The sequence below is a fragment of the Zalophus californianus genome, chromosome 10 (assembly GCF_009762305.2).
Source record: "Zalophus californianus isolate mZalCal1 chromosome 10, mZalCal1.pri.v2, whole genome shotgun sequence".
NCBI classification, from domain to species: Eukaryota; Metazoa; Chordata; class Mammalia; order Carnivora; family Otariidae; genus Zalophus; species Zalophus californianus.
In genome coordinates, this window is record NC_045604.1 from 107195017 (window position 1) to 107221508 (window position 26492).

General features: G+C 41.7%; 1 pseudogene; it reads right to left on the reverse strand.

Annotated features, from left to right (window-relative positions):
* Positions 1-8469: 8469 nt before the first annotated feature.
* LOC113932072 overlaps positions 8470-26492 on the reverse strand; it is a 32189-nt pseudogene continuing 14166 nt past the window's right edge.

Genomic DNA, 26492 nt, shown 5'->3' on the forward strand with positions numbered 1-26492 from the left:
TCTGAGTCTATGCATGTCTCTCAACTATGACATTCCAGTCAAAGCCTTGCTAAAATAACCAATGTTCCCAGTGGTGTCCTGTTACAAGGAGAACACATTCTTACTGAACTTATGCAAACAACTATGATTGCCATGAAAGGAGTACACACTGAAAAGTTTTGAATAGAGAGAAAAGTTAAATGCTTCCAATTGTTCACAAATGAATATTTTATCACATTTCTGTAAGTCATAGATATATTTTAGGAGAAAGTTTCCTTAATCTGGAAGAGCAAACATTAGAGAACCAGCAATGTTTCAAACAAGAGTCACAAAACCATAATCATCTTCTTCAGTTCATTTAGTTCCATGTTATTAATTCTTACTCCATTTGAATGGAGCTTTTTAGTCAGTTCTGGAAATTCTTTCCCATTTGCTTTCTGATTCTTAGAGATATCAAATATGTGTTTTGTCAAAAGCCCATTTTATGAATCTCCTGGAAGATGAAACACATTTTGCAAGAGCATCAGAACAGTAAGTATAAATGACTTAAAAAATCACAAATGGACATTGTTAATGATCTGAGAGTTCATTGTGATGTAGCTGATAAGGAAATTCAGTTATTTCTGTGACACATAACACACAACACTTTAATAATCATAATATAGAGTGATGACCTTATACCAGAACATACCATACCAAATCAACATTCCTAATTTGTCAAAAAGACCTCATTTGCGATTTTAAATCTTGGGGAAGTTTGTTAAAAACCTTAGAAAGTTTTAAAGCATATTAAGGAGGGCATGTGTTGTAATGAGCACTGGGTGTTATACACAAATAATGAATCATGGAACACTACATCAAAAACTAATGATGTACTGTATGGTGACTAACATAATAAAAATAAAATAAAATAAAATAAAGAACATGCCTAAATAGGATTACAGCTAATCAAAGACCTGATAAAGACAAAACATAGAAACTGGTTTTTCCGGTCAGACAAAGAAAAAGCAACTTTGTTTACATTATCTTACCAAGAGCAGCAATTAATAATCCAAGAAAATCTTGTCTCTTTGACAGAAAGCAGAATTTCAATCTTATACCAGCATACTTTACCTATTCATTTCAATCTTAGTCTAGTCCATCCTGACCACACAAAAAATTCCTTTCCAAAGATTTACCTTCACAACCTTCTACAATTTTATTTTGCATTCAGATTTTGTCCCAAACCATTTCTCTCCAAACAACCGGTCTCATTTTAGGACAAAGTTACTTTCTTTTTCCTTCAACAAAAATGTATTCCCACTTCTTATACCTTTCTTACACATCTCCTATTTCCCCACATACAGAGTTGCTTCCCTTACTTCCATCAGTCTTAATTACATTTAGCAGAATTTCAACCCTTAGAAACCTTAGTCTTCCAGTGAAAACTCAGTAGTAATCAATTGTGCATTGTTACACCGGAATTCTTATTTTATTTTTTTTTTAATTTAAAATCAATTGGCCAACATATAGTACATCATTAGTTTCAGATGTAATGTTCAATAATTCATCAGTTGTGTATAACACCCAGGGGTCATTACATCAAGTGCCGTCTTTAATGCCCATCACCCAGTTACCCCATCAGCCTACTCACCTCCCCTCCAGCAACCCTCAGTTTGTTTCCTATAGATAAGAGTCTCTCATGGTTTTTCTCCCTCTCTGAGGACTTCAGTTTTCCCTCCCTTCCCCTATGATCCTCTGTTTTGTTTGTTAAATTTCACATATAAGTGAAACCATGTGATAATTATCTTTCTGACTGACTTATTTCACTCAGCATAATACCCTCCAGTTCCATGCACGTCAATATAAATGGTAAGTATTCATCCTTTTTGATGGCTAGGTAATATTCCATTGTATATATACAGCACATCTTCTTTATCCGTTCATCTGTCAATGGACATCTCGATCCTTTCCATAGTTTGGCTATTGTGGACATTGCTGCTATGAACACTGGGGTGCAGGTGCCCCTTCGGATCATTACATTTGTATCTTTGGGTAAATATCTAGCACTGCAATTGCTGGGTCATATGGGAGCTCTATTTTCAACTTCTTGAGGACCCTCCATACTGTTTTCCAGATCTGCACCAGCTTGCATTCCCAGCAGCAGTATAAGAGAGTTCCCCTTTCTCTGCATCCTCACCAATATCTGTTGTTTCCTGTCTTGTTAATTTTAGCCATTCTGACTATACACTGGAATTCTTTAGATGGCAGATTTATGAATCAATTAAACACAAAGCATGTTTACCAAGAGACTCAAATATCCTTGGTTTGTGTGCAGTAAGAAGCCAAAAGACAAACCTAAGTTCAGTAATCAACGCTTTAGTATCTCACCTCATTTGGAAAAGATTTAGATGTCCAATGAATTCAAGCCAATTTATCATTCAAGCAAAACTTTAAAGTTTCAGGTTACCAAACACTTTGAAAGCTATGGTAACAATTGCCCTGGAAAACGTTAAGATGGACAAAACTAACCATCATTTTTAAGTCACCTTTTTGTGAACAACTCGCAAGCTTATTTGACCTTGAGTAAACCTCGGTAGAATAAAAGTTTCAACTAGTTTAAATACCAAATTATGTTCCACTTGGGTCCACTTAAATCAATTTGTTCCCCTTTGTCAATTTTTACCTGGGGACAGTCACGCAGAAATCTGAAGTGGCTGTGTTAATTTCAACGGGTGCTCCTAGCTACTTCACAGAAAAGGTAGGAATAGGAACCAGTGGTGCCAGAGGCGCCCAGGATGGTATAGGAACCAGTTATGCAGGCCTCACCTAAGGTGGTGCAGAAACAGGAGGAGGGGGAGGGGAAGGCAGCAGCTCTTTCTGCCCACAGGTCCTGCCCCTTGCTTTAATAAAACAACCATTTTGCACCAAAGACCTGTCTCAAGAATTCCTTCTTGGTCGTGGGCTCCGGACCTCACCCCACCACACCTTGCCCCACCGAACCTCACCAATATTGTAAAAGCCCGTCACATGGAAGGGCCATATATCTTGATCTGGGAGTTTGTACCCAGGCCAGGACACATAAAAAGATGAGACATTTTTTCCTCAGGCCTTGGGGGTCAGATTCCTTCCGACCTTTTTTTTTTTTCTTTTTTAAAAAGATTTATTTATTTATGCAAAAGAGGGAGACAGAGACAGGAGAAGGCGCAGAGGGAGACAGAATCTCAAGCCATCTCCTTGGTGAGGGTGGAGCCGGACGTGGGGCTGCATCTCATACCCTAAGATCATGACCTGAGCAGAAACCAAGAGTTGGATGCTCAACCGACTGAGCCACCCAAGTGCCCCAAATTTCTTCCAGCTTTTATTTTTTTATTTATTTTTTTTAAAAGATTTTATTTATTCATGAGAGACAGAGAGAGAGAGACAGAGAAGCAGAGGGAGAAGCAGGCCCCCAAGGAGCAGGGAGCCCGATGCGGGACTCGATCCCAGGACCCTGGGATCATGACCTGAGCCGAAGGCAGACGCTTAACCATCTGAGCCACCCAGGCATCCTTCTTCCAGCTTTTAAAAACAGAGCCCAGGGAGATCCCATAGTTGATGAAGTTTTAGAATGTAAGTGAGGTCCGGGGCCGATGACCAAGAAAGAATTCTTAAGACGTCTCTGGTGCAAAAAGGTGGTTTTATTTAAAGCATGGGGACAGGACCCGTGGGCAGAAAGAGCTGCTCTGGGTTTGTGAGGTGTGGTTGATTATATACTTGGAAGCTGGGGAGGTGAGGACAAAGGGGGTGTCCAGAAGGGCTGTCATATCTAAAGACTCTCAGGATACTGGAGGCCTGGTTATTGTCAAGCCAAGGCTGTTTTCCCCTCTAATGAGGCACTAACATGAAGCCAGTTGGGACTTTCTGGGAGGAATGTTACATCCTTCCTATCACACGTCCGCGTCAATGGGTTTAGAAGAAATTCTGTTTTATTTACATTTCCTTCCGGAAGCTATTGCTAAGGCTTTTGTAAGTAAACTGAGGGAGACTCCTGTCCTGCAGGACTGGGATCTCTATCAGTTAACCATTTGTTTTTCCTTTAGGGCCGCCAGGAGTGCTAGAGGCATGTCACACATACCACATGGGGGCGGGGGGGCGCCTCTGCTTTGTCCTCGGCTAGCCGTCTGCTCCCTCACCATAGTGAGAAAGACGAGCTACCCGTTCCCAAGGAGCATCCCGCCAAAGGGACTGGAGCTCCGGCTCATGGTCGCAATTTCACTCAGGGTGACCCGCCGACCTGAAAAAGGGCAGGGCCCACAGGGGGCGGCCGACTGTCCTGGCGGCGGCGTCCTGGTAGCATCCCACCACGGAGAGGGTCACGGCAACTGGCCTGGCACTTCCTGTGGGGACGTCCCCTGGCAACAGGGAGAGCCGCACACCAGTTTGGCCAGACCAGTTTGGCCGGGAAAAGGAGGGGGAAAACTCACCGCTCCCAGGAGCAGGCTCGCCTTTGCCCGCAGATCAAAGACGGCGGCTGGAGGCGCGGGAAGATTGGGAAAGGGGCGGAGGCCGCAAGAAGCTAGGTGGCCCAGACACCACAGAGTCAGCAAGGGATCCCATCCGAGCCTGTAACGTGTGCGGATTCGCCCTGGGCCAGCGGCCGGTTGCGCAGGATGCTGGGAACACACTCACTCCCGGGTGGAGTGAGAAAGCAGAGGGCAGGGGTCCCGCGCCCTCACGGGTGCGGGCAGTCTGACCTGCTCGCCCTCAGACCGTCAGACCGCACGGGAGAGCCGCCCCAGCAGGAGCCCTTCCGTGTCTGAGAAGTCCTGGGGTTAGACTGCGGAAGGACCGCAAAGAGAGAGAGAGGGAAGGGCCTCCCCGAAGGGCAGAAGGGGAAATCCCTCACCCTTCTGGGCAGGGGCGTCGGCCTGGTTCCCCCTGGGGCTCGGGACCCTCCGCAAGGAGTCACCTCCGCGGGAGGTTGTCAGTTCCCCGAGGAGTACTAGACTGGGTCCACTGAGGGAAAGTCCCCAGAAATTCCTGGAGAATCTGGGGAGCATCCTGGGACTGATAAAGGCCCTCATCAGTGGCCACCAAATGTGTGTGGGGGGGTGGGGGGGCAGGCTCCCCATGTGGGGCTACCAAATGTGGTATCTAAATGGAGTGTCTGTCCCAATCGGATGGGGGGGCCCCCAAATGTGGGGCGACGATCCAGTGGAAGCCTGCACACAGGCTGTGAAAGAATTCACCTGAGGCAGAACAGAGGAGTTAATAAACAAGAAGTTTATCGGATACACTGCAAGGACGCAATGGGCAGGACGGCAAAGCAGAGACTGTCTGCAAGGAGGCAGTGAGTGGGTGTTTTTAAGCGGGAAGGTGAGGAAGTATGGCCACATACGGCATTTTTCCTTTTTTGGTAAAGAGCTCATTGGTAAGTTAGGGCCTATGGATATTTTGAGATGGGTCACCTGATGGGCCCGTTTGTATTCAGCCAGGTGGTCACTGTGGGCCCTTCCATTGCTCAAGCCTGTTTGCCTAAAAGTGGCCTCTACAGTATGCTTCCATCAGGAGAACAGGGGAAGCTGGAAAGGCTGTTATAAACTGGAGTCCACTGGAGAACCTGGGTGTTAAAAGTGTGCTGGCTTCTCATTGGCGGAGCTCTTGTGAGGCAGAAGGGGTAGTGGGTTGTGGTGAAAAGGAGAGCCATTTTTCCTCCAACTGGGATAGTAAGGTAGAGCAAGGTCAGGTCCCAGTGGGGTGAAGTCCATCTCTTCCTGTTGCGTCTGGCTGGTAGGCCTGAGGGCGCCCCCCTGCTGAAACCTCTGCACTCCATCCCACTGAGGTTCACATTATTCTCACTTCACAAAGGCACTTCTAGAAGGGGGATGTTTATATTTTTCTTTGGAAAATTCCTGAAGAACATCAGCTGAGACATCAATACCTTCATAGTTAAATCTCCATGAAAGATGTATGCAATTACTTTCTCAAATGGCAGATTGAAGCTGGACTTGGCTAGGCTGGAGCCCAAATGTCCCAACCAACATGGCCTCCTGAGGACTGAGGATAATACAGCTATGAGAGTAATGGCTGACATTGATTATGTGCTCACTGCGTGTTCCATGCTCTGTTTCCTAAACACCTCACACACATCATCTGGTTTCGTCATCAGATCAGATAGGCACGGGCATTATCCCCATATTTTAACAATTGGAGGCACTAAGTCCTGAGCAGTGAGATATTAAGTAATTTGTTCAAGGTCCCATGTCTGTAGCGGAGGGTGGCCCAAGCCCTTTGGGTCCAGCTATGCAAAGGGGGCGCCTTTTCCTCTTTTGCCCCAAACCACTGATTGGTCTAGACTCAGCCCTGGACTGAGCTGGCATTCAAACCCCAGGAGCTCCAGCTTCAGAGCACCCCATCTCTCAATCACTGTGTGGTGCTGCCTCGTTGTATTAAATAATAGAAGTCAGACTAAGACAAGGGACGGGGAGAGATGTGTAGGCCCAAGGTGCTTTTGTGACCCACTTCTCCCAAAAATAATCACAAGCTTCCAGAAGAGTCTGTTCCAAGAACTATGTTCTTGACCCATCTCAGAGTAAATTGCTGACCTGCTTTTTCATAATCCCCTGTAATTCCTACAAAGACATTCTCCCACAAAGTCAGGAAGTGGACGCTGACACATTACTGCCATGGAACCATCAGAGTTGGTTTCTCCGTTGTCCTCAGAATGTCCTTTATAGCAGAAGGACCCTGCTCAGACACCATTTTACATGTCACCCCCTTTATTCTCTTTAGTTCAGTCTGGAACACTTCCTTAGTTTGTCTCTGGCTTTTATTAAAAAATAGAATTCTAGAAAACCAAATTGAAGATCTAACTGAGTTTATTAAGTGATTCATGAATCAGCACCATCCCAACTAGCAAGTAGACAGATGCTTCCAGGAGGTGTACAAAATGCAGAGTGGGGCAGGAAGAACACAGAGGGAAAAGAAAGGATTGTTTCAGGCCAGGACACCTTCTTTCTGGGGGATGGACTTGTAGGGTTTCTATCCTGCTGATGACTCACTAGTGCCCAACAGGAAATTTTGACGGACTGTTAAAAGGTCACCTTCCTGGGATAGATCGAAACCGTGATTAGTCTTGGTTTGCTGTGAGGTGGGGTTGGGGGACAAGTGGCTCCAATCTGGGCTTGTTTTTTCTTTTTTTATCACTTTCAGGACCTTGATTTTATTAAAGATGACACACCAGTTACAGATTAGGAGTAGATAGTCCTTTATTTGGGTTTGTCTGATTTTTTGAGGATTTCTTGAAGGTTTGCCTCCCTGGCCAGAATATGCCAGAGGTGATGTTGAAACCCTCTTACCCTGTCCCATTGGGTGATAGGCCATCACTTCTTCCTGTTCCTGATGACCTTCACTCGTTTGCCAAGTCTCTGCTGTGTGTGCTCTTTTCTCAGTAACTCATGGGTGTTTGAGTGGTAGTACTTTGGAACTGTGTGAGTGTCCTCATCAATTGTAATTTATCCCTGTATTTATCTACACCTGTGTGTACTTGTGTATTCCTGTTTTTTTCAATGAGTCATATCCCTTCATGTTGTCGGTTATCATGAAATTGTCCCTGATGGGTCAGTGAAGCCCTGCAGGCTGGCTGTGCATCCTGTCGATGTGTCCCCATCACTGTTTAGCACAAGATGCTCCAGGCTCATCATGTGATCTCGCAGCCTGGAATCAGGCATTTCTCTGAGAAGCCCTAGTTCCTTTAAGAGGAAAATGACATTTATAAGCCAAGATCTGGTCACAATGTATGCTCATTGCTCTTACAGTGTCACTGTTTCTAAGAACTGTCTGTGGAGAGAGGTAGAGAAAATGTTTTTTTACACACACCGAGACAAACACACACACATTTCAACTGCTCTCTATCAATTTATCTATCTATAGAAAAGCATGATTTTACATTGACAAACTTCCAGTCTCTCAATACACAGGCTTCATTTGGCTTTTTCCCCTCTCAAATAAGTGACTCCCGTCTCCAACAGTGAGAAACTCCTGAAACCATGTAGCTTTAATATATTTACTTATTTGATCAATCCCCCTTCATGTAACTAACCCTCACTCCATCCCTTAACACTCATGTATGCCCCCACCATTGCTACTTGGGTTTTCCACACTGTAGTTAGGCTCTGGGGACTGTCACCAGACTACCTCTCTGTGAGGGCACCTTTCTCACCAAGCTTGGGCTCCCACACCCAAGGCTGCTCTTCCATGTGGACACCCTCTTCATCCTACTCAGTCTCTAACTTGGAGTCACTGTGACTCCCTTCTCTGCCCCTGACCCTCAGTGTGGGGCTGCCCACCTGCCTGTGCCCCACCTATGGCTTTAGGACTGAATTATCCAGGAAGGAAGGCAAAGGAAGAGAAGAGAGGAGAAGGGAAAGAAGGGGTGGAGAGGGGAGGGAAGGAAAAGGAAGAATCCTGTGCAGCTTCTGATACCAGCTGAAATGGACAAATGCTTTTATCCTTTCTGTCCAATCAATTGGCCAACCAACCATCTCTGATTCCATGTTCACTGTGTCGGGCCAGTTGGGAGCTGTGGCTGGAACACAGAAAGAAAGTATGTTCCCTGCCTACCAGAACATCAGGGGAGATGAGGTGAAAATGAATCATATAATACTAAGTGCCTCGATCGAGTTATAAAAAACACGTGCCCCAAAACCTGTAGAATTAAACTATGAATATACTTTCTGAGCCATGGGCAAAGTCACAGTGGATTAACTCTCACCCATTTTAACGTATCACATTGGAGTTCTGAACAAGGTCCACCCACCCAGTGAGTGACTGTAATGGTCGAAACATCCAGTCACTGGCTCTCACTCATCAGTTCTACGGATTCCCCCTTAATGTGCATGAAACCATCAGTTAATACTTTTGTAAAGAGGTGTTGATTGACTGGCTCAGTGTGATATTAAATGTAGAATATTCAAAATAAGACATGTGATATAAATGTCACTACCACAGTCTTGACACGAATTCTTGTTTTCATTAAAGTTTGTTGATAAAATTGCTGAGAAAGTTTTATTCTTGATCAGTGCTCTGGGGAGGAGTTGGTACTAACTGGGGGTAGTCTGTGTGAACCAGACAAGCTGAGTCTACATCTCTGGCAATTATTATCACCTCCTTTACTCTCCACAATATATAATGCTCCACACAGACACCGAGGAAGCTAAATGAATGTACAGAATCCCTAGTCATCCCCATCATGGGCAGTACCTGAAGGCCATCTTCATTTCTGGGTTTTATTCTCAAAGGAAATTGAAATCTCTGGTGATCTGGGATACAGCTTCTTGAAGGACAAAGGGAAAGTCCTTAGGGAAAGTCAGGCTCCACTCACATTCCCATCTCTTGGCTCAACCTTGAGAACAATGTTTTTTTTCTGGTCAAATTAACCCTTGAGCACTTAATTTCAGGGGGATCTGCAACAGTTAAACAAGCATATGAAAACCAGGAATGAAGCCCTGCCATGACAGATGCAAAGCAAGCAAGATACATGAAGGACAATAATGTATTACAAACATAAATACTCTGTTTAGCAACATCTATCTCTGATTCTTTACCTTACTCTGTAAGCTCTGAAGACTGGAGCATGGAAGCATTCATCCATCAGGTCATTCAACAGTGTATCTATTGAGTACTTAACGGTGTACCAGGCTGGAGACAAACTCATGTTGGCTTGTGTTCTTTTTTGATTTAAATTTTAAGTAAAAAGGATGAGTGTTTAAAATTTAAAACTGATTCTTAGCCATTATGGCAAACAATTTTGAAAAGTGATAGAGAGTTAAATTGTGTATGTTGAAGTTTGCAAGGTCATCCTGAGCGGGTATTATGTATTTTATTCTATGGCCATCTCCCCTGCTAAAGATTCTGTCACTCTCCCAGTGGAAACATCCATTCATAATGGCAGATTGGGATAGAAAGGAAGAATAGTTAGACTGGAGTGGGGCTGGCAGAAGGTGGGGCCAAGTAGCCAGGATGGCCTGGACCGTGGGAGTCCTTCACATCAGGCAGACATGCTTCACACCACACCCATTCTCAACCTTGCTTGCGCTTTTAAAGCCACACTCCCTGAATTATGTTAGAATTTCTGAGATGGGGGCAACTGGGTGGCTCAGTTGGTTAAGCATCTGCCTTTGGCTCAGGTCATGGTCTCAGAGTCCTGGGATGGAGCCCTGTGCGGGGCTCCTGGCTCAGTGGGGAGTCTGCTTCTCCCTTCTACCATTCCTCCCCCTGCTTGTGCTCTCTCTCTCTTTCTCTCAAATAAATAAAACCTTTTTTTAAAGATTTTATTTATTTATTTGACAGAGAGAGACACAGCGAGAGCAGGAACACAAGCAGGGGGAGTAGGAGAGGGAGAAGCAGGCTTCCTGCAGAGCAGGGAGCCAGATGCGGGGCTCAATCCCAGGACCCTGGGATCATGACCTGAGCCAAAGGCAGACGCTTAATGACTGAGCCACTCAGGTACCCCTCAAATAAATAAAATCTTAAAAAAAAAAAGAATTTCTGTGATGACTTGGGCATCAGGATTTTTAACAAACCCACTGATATCTATGTACAACCAGGGGTTGAGAACCACAGTCTTGAGAGTGTCTGTAAGCTGTGGTAGAAAAGAGCATCGTTCAAAAGTCATGTTGCAGTAATCACTGCACATCATGATTGTATGCATGTTCCCTTCCTGTCAGTGGACTTGAAAGAAATTTAATACTTTGCTGAAGCTCATACGTCTGTGCATAATGATGTCATGTGAACTGCACTGACTAGATGACCCTTATGGATGGGTGGTCATAAACCACAAACATGGCACTCAGGAGCTGAAGGACCCTTAAAGGTCACAAATGGCTCTAAATAGATTCTTTAGGCAATAGGACAAATTATTAAGGATAAATGAGCCCCGGGCACCTGGGTGGCTCAGTTTGTTAAGCGACTGCCTTTGGCTCAGGTCATGATCCTGGAGTCCCGCATCGGTTAAGTAAATTATGGCATATGCATATATCACATATATCGGGCTTCCTTCTCAGCAGGGAGTCTGCTTCTCCCTCTGACCCTCCCCCCTCTCATGTGCTCTCTCTCTCTCTCATTCTCTCTCTCAAATAAATAAATAAAATCTTTAAAAAAAGGATAAATGAGCTCCCCACCGCCTCTCTCACACACACACATCCATTCAATATCTCTTAGTTGAAAAAAAAAAAAGCAATAAAACACCATTTATGCAGAAAGTTGTCTTTCTGACCTGTGTTTCTTTACAAGGTTTGAAGGAGAAGTTCTGCAAGGACTCTGACCAGGGCAAGTTTCATGTTCATGATCGCAAACCTCATCCCAAGGCAATTTCGGGGTCCAGTTCCAAAAGGCAGGTATGTATAAGGATTTATGTTGTCCTTGTTCTTCTTACTGAACCTGGTTCCACAGTACACATTGGAAACAAGTTAGTGAAACATAAAATCCACAAGAGGTACATGTTCGGGGTTCTCAACCAGGAGTATATAAGAAACTCTGATGGGCCGGTTACTATAATCCTGCTATGCTTATTCTGCTGTGACAATGTAAGCTACAGATTGGTCGATACCCCTTACCCTATGGGAGCATTCAGTCTTGTTGAGGAGATGAGATGAATGCTGTTGAAACAAGATTTATCTTAAACACTGGGATTATATTCAGGGTGGTGAGTAGTTCATACTCTGAAAGGTGAGCAGGATATGAGTCTGACTGAAGGAAAGTTAGGATCCTGCCCCCACTGACTGACGTTGGTCACATATCCACGGACAAAGGAAGCAGGGAAAATGCCTCCCATGATTTACATCATTATTTTTCCCTTCACTTCCCTCTCCTCCGCACTAGCACCCCCTCAACCACTTTCACAGGACAGCATGTCAGATGATTTACGTGAGCACATCATGCTACTGCAGTACTCATACTCATGGTTATGTATAACCAGTATAATCACTGAATTCTTGTCTATCTGTTCCATGAGGCTATAAATTCCTTGAAGGTTAGACATGTTTTATTCAAACTCATTCTTCAATATTTATATTAAGGAAAAATGTGGATTTGGGGAAATTAATAATGGCATTCTCAGTAGGTATTTTTAAAAACTCCATATATTGTGAAGAACATACTGGAATGTTTACAGGTGATGAGTCTTAAAATTATATGGGAATCAGACGAGGAGTTGAAATGGTGTGTGGATGGGGCCGCTGACATGAGTGAGTGGTTGTTGAGCAGGTGATGGGCACATATAGATGCATTAAAAGTATTTCTTAGGAAGTGCCTGGGTGGCTCAGTTGGTTAAGTGTCTGCCTTTGGCTCAGGTCATGATACCAGGGTCCTGGGATCAAGCCCCGCATCAGGCTCCCTGCTCAGCGGGGAGTCTGCTTCTCCCTCTCCCTCTCTCTGCCGCTCTGCATACTTGTGCTTTCTCTCTGTCAAATAAATAAATAAAATCTTTAAAAAACAAGTATTTCTTAGACTTGTATCTACAGAATATGGTTGTGAATGTGTTAAAAATTCTCCATAATAGGCATTTTTAACACGTGGATCTCACACTGCCTGGCACAGTCCCTAACACACATATGTAAGCACTTCCTCTCATGCCTGAATGAATCATGAAGAAGTATTGGGAGTGGGCTCTGGTTTCTGTTCAAGAAGGTACAGGACTGGGGACTGCTGAGCTTGTGGGAACCACCAGGGCTCCTGGTCCAGAAAACAGATGACTTGGTCAATTCTGACTTTTTTCAGCAAGTACTATGTATAGATGTGATTTTAGCACTAGGAACACCATGCAACAGGACAAGGGCTCTGCCATCAGGGAACTTAGAGGCAGGGGCTGAAAGTCTAGATTCCTAAAAACTTCACTCCAGATTTTGCTCACCAATACAACAAACAGGAAAGCACCAACTTTTGCAGAATTCAAACTGTGCCCAAAGCCAGACTCTGCTCCCAGAAGAGAAAGCTCAAGACCCCTCCAAGGAGGATGTTTCAGATGGCTAGAGAGCAGATTTCTCAGGTGACTTTGCTTTGGATGAACCCCAGACACCAACAGAGGTGGGAGCTGGGACAGGACTGCCACCACAGACAGCACAGGACCTGTATGTGCCTATGTTCTCATGAGGTTGTTCCTCCTGTCAGGGATGAGAACTCTCAGGTCCACAGCCTTAGCTCTCCCCCCTTATGGCTAGCAGAACAGCGGCCAACGTTTACAAACATGGAATATGGGAATGTGGGGGTGAGTTCAGAGAGCTAAAGGTGACCAAAAAACTTAAGGGAAAATAAAAAACCTATTTCCTTCAATAAGATGGTGGTTAAGTAAATTATGGCATATGCATATATCACAAACATAAATATAGTATGTTGTTATAGTTTAATGTTACATTAAGTAAGTCATTCAAAAAATATACGGCCAAGATAATTTTCAGTAGTCAATATATGCATGGAAAAATGTCCACAAGGACAGAGGTATCACTATTAGTAATCTTGATGTATTAGGACTGAGGATGACTTTAGTATTCTTTTTTAGGGTCTACAGTTTATAAAATTTTGATAACAACGATCATTTTGCAGTAAGAAAATTACTTCTAAAAATAAAAAGATGTACAAATAAATAATTGTACAACCACATGCTTGTCATCTATACTAAGAAAATATCAGGATATCCTTCAATATGAGGGTGGGTTCCCCTTTTGAGGGCTCCCTGTACCTTTCAGGACGGAACTCCTCAGGCTCTGGCCAGAGATCCAGGTCTCAGTGAAGAGCAAAGGTCAGCACTATCACCACTGTCCCTTTGGGAATGAACACACCACTGATTTTCACATCTTTCTTACAGACCCTCTCAAGTCTATCAGCGATTGGGTATAATCTGAGACTTTCATTCAACACCATGTCCAGATACTCCATCTGTACAAGGGCATCGTAAGTGGGCAGTGCCTGGAAGGAAAGAAACAGATTTTCATAAATTGAGATTTGGGATCTGTCTCAACTCAGTCTACACACTACTACTGAAGTGTTAGAAAGGAACCCCTAAGAATCATTTGTTTTGGTGACAGGCATTTCTAGGCATTTTAATGTCTGCCATGTCCTTTGACTTACTCAATGGCCCACTGACTTGTATGTAATAGTAACAATTAGAAGAGACTGCTGGGAAACTCCTCTCAACAGGGCCTCACATCCTTCCCACTACCAAGTAGCGGTTCTTCTTCCTCATATGAACAAAAGTGACTAATATACTATGACTTTTAATCTTGAGTGAAATATGTTGAAGTCACTGTTTCCTTTCAAAACAGGGGCCTCACATCTGTACCACGGAAGGAGGACATGCAGCAGAAAACATTCCCCTATCCACATAAACTCTTTTAGCTGAAATATCCTGCTTCCTTGCTCTTTGATTATATATATAATATTTGGAGGGATATACTATATTATATAAAATATAAATAATTTTGGGGTGCCACTGTTTCCTTTCAACCCAAATAGGGCAAAGAAGGGTGGAATTGGATGCCACCAATTGAGGGAACACAATTTCAGTTCTAGGGAATATTGTGAAGGGGATCAGAATCCTACTCTCAGCCCCACCCTCTGTTGCTGGAAAGGTCTCCCCATTATTGGTCTGGGGTTTCACTGTTTGCCAAATAAGCCGCTCCAGCCCCAGAGACCAGGTCTCTTCAGAAGTTGGGAGCTCCAGTTTAGGCAGAGGTCAGAAAACAGTGTGGGTTACATTATATGTTAATTAAAAAAAGAAAAGAAAAGAAAACAGTGTGTCTATCACACAGAAAATATGTGTCTATCACTTGGTGTTATATTTAAGAGCCAACATTGTACAGGTTAAGAGGTTAATAAGGATCCTGGCACCCCGGCTCCTTGCTTGGCTTCTTCACCACAAGTTATGTATTAGTCTAAGAATGTTATGTTGTCTTTCTGTAGCTCAGTTTCCTGACTTGTTACGTGGAGATAATTAGAATTGACACTTCATAGGCTGTGTGGCAGAGACATTTTCTGCTCACCCAACACCCACGTAGACCCCCATATTTCCCTGCCCATGTGACCTTAGGGGAAACCACTTTGCAAATGGGCTGTAAACTGAGGAGATGTACGTCAGTTCAGGGCCAAATATTGGAAAAGCAAGTGAGCAACACTTTAGTTTCTTGTTACCCAGTCAACAATAGGTCCCTAAATTCCAGATAATGCAGGTAAAGAAAGTGGAACTTCTTTATCCTGTATTACCCAAGTAACTCTGTGGAGCAGAGACTCACTCCCATCCTCTACTATACCCATGTATAGAAGTAAACTTTTGCTAGGAAACCCTCCTAGATTTGATGGCTAATCTGTTACTGAGGCATAACAGAGCCTATCCTGACTCCCTCTTCAAGTATGACTCACTCACCTTATTGGGGAACATTGCATCAATCTTCTTCTGCAGTTTCTGTTGGACATCAGGGTGAGTGGCCAATTCATACATAAGGAGGGAAAGAGAAGTACTAGTGGTCTCGTAGCCAGCAAAAATAAAGATAATAGATTGGGCCACAAGCTCCAGATCAGACAGAGCTAAAAGGAGAGAAAAGACATTTTAGCTAAAGCAGGTGATCACAGATTAGATGATGACAAATCCACTTGAAACCCCCAAATCCCTGGTGGAAAACGTAAAAGCAATTCTGAATCAAACTGGGAGTGGTTTCACTCTAATGTCTATCTTGTAGAGCCAGAAAAAGTTAAAAGTTGTCTTGATCTGGTTATTCTGAAGGTCCATACTATTCTTGGACACCTGTTACTGGTTATGCCACCCTCCCCACCAACATAGGTGGGTAATTTCAGGAGATGGTATTTCTGTCCAACATACACAGAGTTATCAGTATTGTCCTTTGGAGAATCATAAAAGTACTTCTGCCCTAAGTAACATGGGCTAGCATCCTCCCCCAGGAAAAATATGATTTCTTTCAGCTAAAATACAGCTTAAATTTTTTCAGAGAGTAAACAATGCTAAGGCTTAATTATCATGAAAATTGAATGATCTTTCATCTAAACATAATTTGCAGGAATTTAAGTGGTCAATATTGGGCTACAGATAAACTTTTGCTACTTAAAGTGTGGTCCATGGATCAGCAGCATCTGCAGCACCTGAGATCTTATTAGAAATGCAGAATCTCAAACCTTACCCTAGAACTATCAAATAAAAATCTGAGCTTCCTGAGATGTGGTGATTTGTGTGCACAAGCTGGCTTGAGAAGTATGGATTATACCTTTAAGAGGTTTCAGGTAAGAGAAGACCTGGGGCACATTCTTCACATGGATGATCTCAGATAGGTATAGAAACTACGACACAGACAAAATGCTAGAAGAATGGTGAATGATGTTAGTCTAATCAACTGCATAAAACAGCAAAAGAAACAATGATAAATAAAAGGACACAGGCCAGCATGAATTATAGACAAACAGAATCCAGTGAGTGGAATTAGCAATGCTTATTCATGTCACTTTCCTTAGTAAATGGCCCCACTCTGACTATAAGTTGGCCTCCCTTTTGATTTTCTTGTAGTAGAAACTAAGCATGGTCCTGCTCTAACTTATTTGATCAGAACTGGATTACATAATACTTAGAGGACTGAAATTAACATGGTACTTGCCACAGGCATGAAATTCACAACTAAAAATAATACAAAGTGAGTGTAAGAAAGGTCTACAGAATTCTGATTTCCCATTCATACTTTCTGTGATGCTGCTGTGGATAAATTCAACTGTCAGAGTCTTTCCCCTGATTGCCATGAACCCCATGATAATCAAATTTCATAGCTCTGCTGTCCGGTATGGTAGCCACTCACCAGATGTGCCTATTTATATTTAAATGTTAATTAATTACATTTAAAACAATATAAGATTTAGGTCTTCAGTGACACTAGCCATATGTCAAGTGTTCAATTAACCACATGTGTGTAGTGGTTCTGTATTGAACTGGACATACAGAATATTTTCTTCATCACAGAAAATAGTAGAACTAGATAGATAGATAGATAGATAGATAGAAGTAGATGTATACATAGGCATACATATATTTTAGTGGTGTGATGGAGTAAGCCCATCCTTATTCTCTAGAATCAATTGTTAAATATTCAAGAATTTTGGGAGATGGTTGTCAAACCATATTTAGCCTGAAATTAACCATGATGGACTATTTCTGTGATAGAAGCAAACTATAAATCTTTTTTCCTTTCAGACACAGAGACCATAATTAGATCACTGGTGATAGATAGATATAGAAGTGTTTATGTTTATCAGTCCTGTGTAAATATAGTTGATATTCTTAACTTGGCCCACTGAGAGGAAATAGAAGCAAAGAAACTATAGCACTGAGCACTCCTAGATCCCAGATTTTGTTTTCTAAATACCATTTCTCACTAAAAGGAAACAAAGCTTCTGGAGAAAGGGCTGATTCTGGGGCTCATCAGGGGAAACAGAAGAGAAACTTGGAATGTCTCACACTAGAATGCAAGCAAATGCTCAGAAAATAATATGGGAAAAGATACAGAATACTCTGTACTGTAATGGGGGATAGACATCATTATGCCTTTGTCAAAACTCATAGAATATACAACACCAAGGGTGAACTGTAATGTAAACTATGGATTTTGGGTGGTAATAATGTGTTATTGTAAGTACATTGATTGTAATAAATGTACCTCATGGTAAAATATTTTGATAGTGGGAGATGCTGTGTGTAGGTGGGGCAGGAGGAATATGGGAAATCTCTGTGTCTTTCAGTAACTTTTGCAGGGAACCTAAAACTGCTATAAAAAATAAAGACTATTGAAAACATAAAGAGGAAGAAAAAAAATAATAACACGGAAGCCCATTTGAAAGGGCTTCCAGAAGACAAATCTGAGATAATTGAGTATCTAAATAAAGAATGATGTAAGAGACTAAGTTAGTAATATATGAAATATATGAAATCATCCTGACATAAATAAATTAATTATAGAGACAGAACGAAAATCTCCCTAACCATGGACAATCACTCATCAACGTGGAAGAATTGATGGGATTGGAAAGTCACCATTTTGGAGCCATCATGGTAATAATGGTTTCAGTTAAATACCATCCATGGACAATAAAAGGAGTAGGTGAAAGTTTGAAGAGAGACATAGTATTTACACAGTTGAAAAGGCATCTTGCACCAGTTACTTCTTAATTACAAGACGAAAAGTAAAACTTTACAGTATGTTAAGCCAGTGAATACAATTTTAACCAAGTGTTCCGGGCCACCAACCCTGGGGCCATGTGCCTTCTGAGGTGATGAAGGCTTGATGTGAATTTCCAGGTTCAAATTCACTGGGTCTGGATTAGGCCAGAGGATTGACATGAGAAACAAACTCCCCAGAGGTTCTGATGTAGGTGATCCATGAACCACCGACTGCCTTGTCTATGGTTGCCCTTCAGGCTTCGAACAAACTTATGGCTGGGTGCTTCTGGAAAGTGCTTACACTACCATTTGTATCTGAACATGTGTCTTTCTTCAATTTGCAGAAATTTCATCTGCTAAAAATCTTCTTCCACATCTCAGAACCACCCCCCTGCATCAGAAACTCCCCATCACTGGCTCTCTGAAGCTCTCCTTACTTACCTTTGTGGGCATTCATTTCTTTGGAATTCTGGGAGTTAATCATCAGTTGGAGAAAATCCACTTGGTGCTACAAGCAGAAAGAAAAGTTTCAACAACAAAACATCACTTGTGAAGTCAGAAATAAATTGGGTACATCAAAAACTAATGATGTAATGTATGGTGATTAACATAACATTAAAAAAAAGAAATAAATTAGGATGCAGGACTTAACTTTTTTCCTGAGAATATGGTCCCTTTAAGTCCAGAAGTCTGACTCATCAGTGACAAAATCAGCTAGCTACGAATCTGGCAGCAGGATGTTTTCCTGACAGGAATTCAGCTATTGTGTCCCACTGCTTTTTGGTTCTTGCTCCCTTGATCCTGAGTTTCTCTGGATTTTGAACACAGCCTTCTGGCCAAAGTGTTGCATACTCCCTCTCCTGTCACGCCTGTTAACCCAGGAGAAAGTCCCTGACTTCAGTCCTTTTTTTCTCCAGCCTTAATTCTTAATGAATGGCTACATAGACCAATCACCTGACCTCTGCAGAATCCATGGGCAGCTTCTGTGTCAGCATCTTCTAATGCCCCACCCTCCCGGAACTCTGCACCATTTTCAGTGACATTCTGGGGTACCCAGCCCTGTTTCCCTGTCCTACACATCCTTGTGCTGGCTGCCAGGCCTCAGGAAGGTGAAGCAGGCGTGGCCAGCTTGCAGCCTCAGTGCCCAGGGAAGACTCCTGCCCACTCCAGACTATGACAGGCTCAAATTTAACAAAGACTATACTCCACCAGATGCCTCACAGGACCTTCCCCTGGAGAATGTGTAAAATAAGAGGCTTAGGATTCTTTCATTATTTCCAAAAAAAGTTACTGATTTTTTTCACAAAATCTGTAAAAAGGATGAAAGAAAGTCACCTAAAAGATAGCTGGCTTCTTTGTAGAAATTGACATACTGAATTTAAAACTCATATGGAATTGTAAGGGACCCAGAATAGTCAGAACAGTCTTTTTTTTTTTTTTAATAAAAATTTAATTGAATGTTTTTGGGGTTTTTTGTTTTTTTGTTTATTTTTATTTTATTTTTATTTTTTTATTATGTTATGTTAGTCAAAACAGTCTTGGGGAAAAAAAAAGGATAAAGTTGTAGACTTCAGACTTCCAGTTTCAAAACTTAACATGAAGCATAATAATTAAGACAGTGTGGTCCAGGCATAAGGATAGACATATAGATCAATGGAATTGAATTTAGAGTCCAAAATGATACCCATGGCCAACTGATTTTGACAAGGTTTCTGAGACCATTCAATGAAGAAAAAATAATCTTTTCAGTCAGTGGTGCTGGGACAAGAGAATAGTCCCATGCAAAAAAAAAAAAAAAAGTGAAGTTGGTCTCTTACCTCATACAGCATATAAAAATAAATTCAAAATCGATCAAAGACCCAAATCTAAAAGTTAAAACTTTGTGACCTTTAGGAGAAAACCAAGGGATAAATCTTCATGATCTCAGATTTCTCACTGAATTCTAAGATAAGGACACCAAAAGCACAGAAATAAAAGAAAAAATATGGCTCAGTCGTTAAACGTCTGCCTTCGGCTCAGGTCCTGGTCCCAGGGTCCTGGGATCGAGCCCCGCATCGGGCTCCCTGCTCCGCGGGGAGCCTGCTTCTCCCTCTCCCACTCCCCCTGCTTGTGTTCCTGCTCTCGCTATCTCTCTCTCTGTCAAATAAATAAATAAAATCTTAAAAAAAAGAAAAATACATACATTGTACATCATCAACATTAAAATTTTTATTGATGAACACCAAGACCATAAAAATTGAATTCTACATTTTAAAGGGGGGGGGGACTTATATGTTACGTGAAGGTATGTCTCAATAAAATTGTTGTAGAAAAGTGGAAGGGTTGGGATGGCTGGGTGGCTCAGTCGGTTAAGCAGCTGCCTTTGGCTCGGGTCATGATCCCAGGGTCCTGGGATCAAGTTCCACGTCGGGCTCCTTGCTCAGTGGGGAGTCTGCTTCTCCCTCTCCCCCTGCTTGTGTTCCCTCTCTAGCTGTCTCTCTGTGTCAAATAAATAAACAAAGTCCTTAAAAAAATAAAGAAACAATGGCTGAAAAATTCCCCAAATTGGGAAATATATAGAAATCTTGGGACATGAAGCTTAAAGTCCCCTGTAAGATTGAATCCAAAAAAGATTTCACCAAGACACATGATCATAAAATTGTCAAAAATTGAAGACAAAGAAAAAAAATTAGAGACAAAGAAAAATTCTTGAAAGGAACAAGAGACAAGGAACTCATCCCAAAGAAGGGAACACCTGTAAGTCTATCAGTGGTTTCCTCAGCAGAAATCTGGAAATCCAGAAGAGAGTGGGTGATTTATTCAAACTGCTGAAAAATAACACTAACCAAGAATACCTTATCCAGAATAGAAGGCCTTCAGAAATGAGAGGGAGATAAAGACATTTCCGGACAATCAAAAAGTGGAAAGAATTCACCACTGAAACTGCCTTACAAGAAATACTTAAGGGAGTTCTTCAAGCTAAAATAAAAGGACACTTACTAAAAACATGAAATCCTATGAAAGTATAAATCTCAGCGGTAAATATAAATATACAGTCAAATTCAGAACACAGTGATATTGTACGAGTGACATGCAAATCACTCATAACTCTAGTGAAAGGTTAAAAGAAAATTAAACTAACGTAGCTAAAATAATTTTTAAACACACAATATAAAAATATGTAATTTGTGACATAAAAACCATAAAATTGGTGGAGGAGGAGTAAAAGCGTTGTTTTGAAAACAAATGAAGTTAAGTTCTTATCAGCTTAAAATAGACTGCTATATGTATAAGATATTTTATGTAAGCCTCCTGGTAACTGCAAAGCAAAAACCTAGAGTAGATTCAGAAAAGATAAAGAGAAAAAAAAATCAAAGCATACCACTGTAACAAAACCCATGAAATTACAAAGGAAGACAATAAGAAGGAACAACTGATCTATGAAACACTTGGAATACTGAAATAACAGTACTAAATCGTTACCTATCAACGATTACTTTAAATGTCAATGGAACAGAATAGGGAACCCAGAAATGGACCCACAACTATATGATCAATTAATCTTCAACAAAGCAGGAAATAATATCCAGTAGAAAAAAGACAGTGTCTTCAACACATGGTGCTGGGAAAACTGGACAGCCGCATGCAGAAGAATGAGACTGGACCACTTCCTTACACCATACACAAAAACAAATTCAAAATGGATAAAAGACCCAAATATGAGACAGGAAATCATCAAAATCCTAGAGAAGAACATCTCTGACCTTGGCCATAGTAACTTCTTACTAGACTTGTCACTGAAGGCAAGGGAAACCAAAGCCAAAAATGAACTATTGGGACTTCATCAAGACGAAAATCTTCTGCATAATGAAAAAAACAAATGACAAAACCAAAAGGCAGTTTATGGAATGGGAGAAGATGCTTACAAATGACATATGTGATAAAGGGCTAGTATCCAAAAAATAAAGTACTTATCAAACTCAACACCCAAAAAACAAATGATCCAGTTAAGAATGGTCAGAAGACATGAATAGACACGTTTCCAAAGAAGACACCTAGATGACTAGCAGACACATGAAAAGATGCTCAACATCACTCATCATCAGTGAAATACAAATCAAATCCATGATGAGATATCACCTCACACCTGTCAGAATGGCTAAAATTAACAACTCTGGAAACAACAGATGTTGGTGAGGATGTGGAGAAAGGGGAAATCTTTTGCACTTTTGGTGGGAATGCAAACAGGTGCAGTCACTCTGGAAAACAGTATGGAGGTTCCTAAGGAGTTAAAAATACAACTACCCTATGACCCAGCAGTTATACTACTAGTTATTTACCCAAAGGACACAAAAATACAGATTCAAAGGGGTACATGCACCCCGATGTTTATAGCAGCATTATCAACAATGGGCAAACTCCGGAGAGAACCCAAATGTCCATAGACTGATGAATGAATAAAGAAGATGTGGTATATATATATATATATATATATATATATATATACTCACTCAGCCACCAAATGGAATATTACTCAACCACCAAAAAGAATGAAATCTTGCCATTTGCAACAATGTGGATGGAGCAAGACAGTGTTATGCTAAGTGAAAGAAGTCAGTCAGAGAAAAACAAATACCATATGTGGAATTTAAGAAAGAAAACAGAGGAACATTTGGGAAGGGGGGAAAAAGGAGAGAGGGAAACAAACCATAAGAGACTCTTAATGATAGAGAACAAACTGAGGGTTGATGGAAAGAGACGGGTGGGGAATGGGCTAGATGGGTAATGGGCATTAAGGAGGGCACTTGTGATGAGGACTGGGTGTTGTATGTGAGTGATGAATCACTGACTTCTACTCCTAAAGCCAATAGTGCATTGTATGTTAACTAACTAGAATTTAAATATAAATAAATAAATAAATAAATAAATAAATAAATAAATAAATAAATGTAAGTGTACAGATAAATGGATAAAGAAAATGGAATATTGCTCAGCCTTAAAAAGGAAGGAAATCCTGCCATTTCCAAGCATGGATGAACCTGGACAACATGGACAACACACTAGGAGCACTAAACCAGACAGAGAAAGACAGGTATCCCATGATCTCACTTATAAGTGGAATCTAGAAAAATAAAGTCAAGCTCAGTAACAGAGGGTAGAATGGTAGATATCAGAAGCTGGGGAGGAGGGCAAAGGGCAGACAGTAATCAAATGGTACAAACTTTCAGTTTTAAGATGAGTAAGTTCTGGAGATGGAATATACATGGTGATTATAATTATTAATACTGTACTATATACTTGAAATTTGCTTAAAATGTAGATCTTACATTTTTTTATGTTATGCTAATTACCATACATTACATCATTAGTTTTTGATGTAGTGCTCCATGATTCATTGTTTGCATATAACACCCAGTGCTCCATTCAATATATGCCCTCTTTAATACCCATCACCTGGCTAACCCATCCCCCTACTCCCCTCCCCTCTAGAACCCTCAGTTTGTTTCTCAGAGTCCATAGTCTCTCATGGTTTGTCTCCGCCTCTGATTCCCCCCCCTTCATTTTTCCCTTCCTGCTATCTTCTTCTCCTTTCTCCTTCTTCTTCTTCTTCTTCTTCTTCTTCTTCTTCTTCTTCTTCTTCTTCTTCTTCTTTTTAACATATAATGTATTATTTGTTTCAGAGGTACAGGTCTGTGATTCAACAGTCTTGCACAATTCACAGAGCTCACCATAGCACATACCCACCCCAATGTCTATCACCCTGCCACCCCATCCCTCCCACACCCCACCACTCCAGCAAACCTCAGTTTGCTTTCTGAGATTAAGAATTCCTTCTATCAGTGAGGTCATATGATACATGTCTTTCTCTGATTGACTTATTTTGCTCAGCATAATACCCTCCAGTTCCATCCACGTTTTTGCAAATGGCAAGAGTTCATTCCTTTTGATGGCTGCATAATATTCCATTGTATATATAAACCACTTCTTTATCCATTCATCTGTCGATGGACATCTTGGCTCTTTCCATAGTTTGGCTATTGTGGACATTGCTGCTATAAACATTGGGGTGCACATACCCCTGCGGATCCCTACATTTGTATCTTTGGGGTAAATACCCAGTAGTGCAATTGCTGGGTTGTATGGTAATTTTTTCAACTTTTTGAGGAACCTCCATACTGTTTTCCAGAGTGGCTGCACCAGCTTGCATTCCCACCAACAGTGTAGGAGGGTTCCCTTTTCTCCACATCCTCGCCAACATCTGTCGTTTCCTGACTTGTTAATTTTAGCCATTCTGACTGGTGTGAGGTGGTATCTCATTGAGGTTTTGATTTGGATTTCCCTGATGATGAACGATGTTGAGCACTTTTTCATGTGTCTGTTGGTCATTTGGATGTCTTCTTTGCAGAAATGTCTGTTCATGTCTTCTGCCCATTTCTTGATTGGATCATTTGTTCTTTGGGTATTGAGTTTAATGAGTTCTTTTTTTTTTTTTTTAATTTATTTTTTATTTTTTATTTTTTATTGTTATGTTAATCACCATATATTACATCATTAGTTTTTGGTGCAGTGTTCCATGATTCATTGTTTGTTTATAACACCCAGTGCTCCATGCAGAACGTGCCCTCCTCAATGCCCATCACCAGGCTAACCCATCCCCCTACCCCCCTCCCCTCTAGAACCCTCAGTTTGTTTTTCAGAGTCCATCATCTCTCATGGTTCATCTCCCCCTCTGACATACTCCCCTTTTCTTCCTCTCCTGTTATCTTCTTCTTTTTCTTTTTTCTTAAAATATGTTGCATTATTTGTTTCAGAAGTACAGATCTGTGATTCAACAGTCTTGCACAATTCACAGCGCTCACCGTAGCACATACCCTCCCCAATATCTATCACCCAGCCACCCCATCCCTCCCACCCCCAACCACTCCAGTAACACTCAGTTTCTTTCCTGAGATTAAGAATTCCTCATATCAGTGAGGTCATGTGATACATGTCTTTCTCTGATTGACTTATTTCACTCAGCATAACACCCTCCAGTTCCATCCACGTCGTTGCAAATGGCAAGATCTCATTCCTTTTGATGGCTGCATAATATTCCATTGTGTATATATACCACCTCTTCTTTATCCATTCATCTGTCGATGGGCATCTTGGCTCTTTCCACAGTTTGGCTATGGTGGACATTGCTGCTATAAACATTGGGGTACACGTACCCCTTCGGGTCCCTACATTTGTATCTTTGTGGTAAATACCCAGTAGTGCAATTGCTGGATCGAACGGTAGCTCTAATTTCAACTGTTTGAGGAACCTCCATACTGTTTTCCAGAGGGGCTGCACCAGCTTGCATTCCCACCAACATTGTAGGAGGGTTCCCTTTTCTCCACATCCTCGCCAACATCTGTCGTTTCCTGACTTGTTAATTTTAGCCATTCTGACTGGTGTGAGGTGGTATCTCATTGAGGTTTTGATTTGGATTTCCCTGATGATGAACGATGTTGAGCACTTTTTCATGTGTCTGTTGGCCATTTGGATGTCTTCTTTGCAGAAATGTCTGTTCATGTCTTCTGCCCATTTCTTGATTGGATCATTTGTTCTTTGGGTATTGAGTTTAATGAGTTCTTTTTTTTTTTTTAAAGATTTTATTTATTTATTTGAGAAGGAGAGAATGAGAGACAGAGAGCACAAGAGGGAAGAGGGTCAGAGGGAGAAGCAGGCTCCCTGCCGAGCAGGGAGCCCGATGCGGGACTCGATCCCGGGACTCCAGGATCACGACCTGAGCCGAAGGCAGTCGCTTAACCAACTGAGCCACCCAGGCGCCCGAGTTTAATGAGTTCTTTATAGATTTTGGATACTCATTGTATTGCCTGTAAGGTGACTGTTACTGTATATTGTCTGTGTTCCTTTCTGGTCTATGTTACTTTTAGGCTCTCTCTTTGTTTAGAGGACCCCTTTCAATATTTCTTGTAGGGCTGGTTTCCTGTTTGCAAATTCCTTTAGTTTTTGTTTGTTCTGGAAACTTTTTATCTCTCCTTCTATTTTCAGTGACAGCTTAGCTGGATATAGTATTCTTGGCTGCATGTTTTTCTCATTTAGTGCTCTGAATATATCATGCCAGTCCTTTCTGGCCTGCCAGGTCTCTGCGGATAGATCTGTTGCCAGTCTAATGCTTCTACCATTGTAGGTTACAGATCTCTTGTCCCGGGCTGCTTTCAGGATTTTCTCTTTATCTCTGAGACTCGTAAGTTTTACTATTAGATGTTGGGGGTGTTGACCTATTTTTATTGATTTTGAGGGGGGGTTCTCTGTGCCTCCTGGATTTTGATGCCTGTTTCCTTCCCCAAATTAGGGAAATTCTCTGCTATAATTTGCTCCA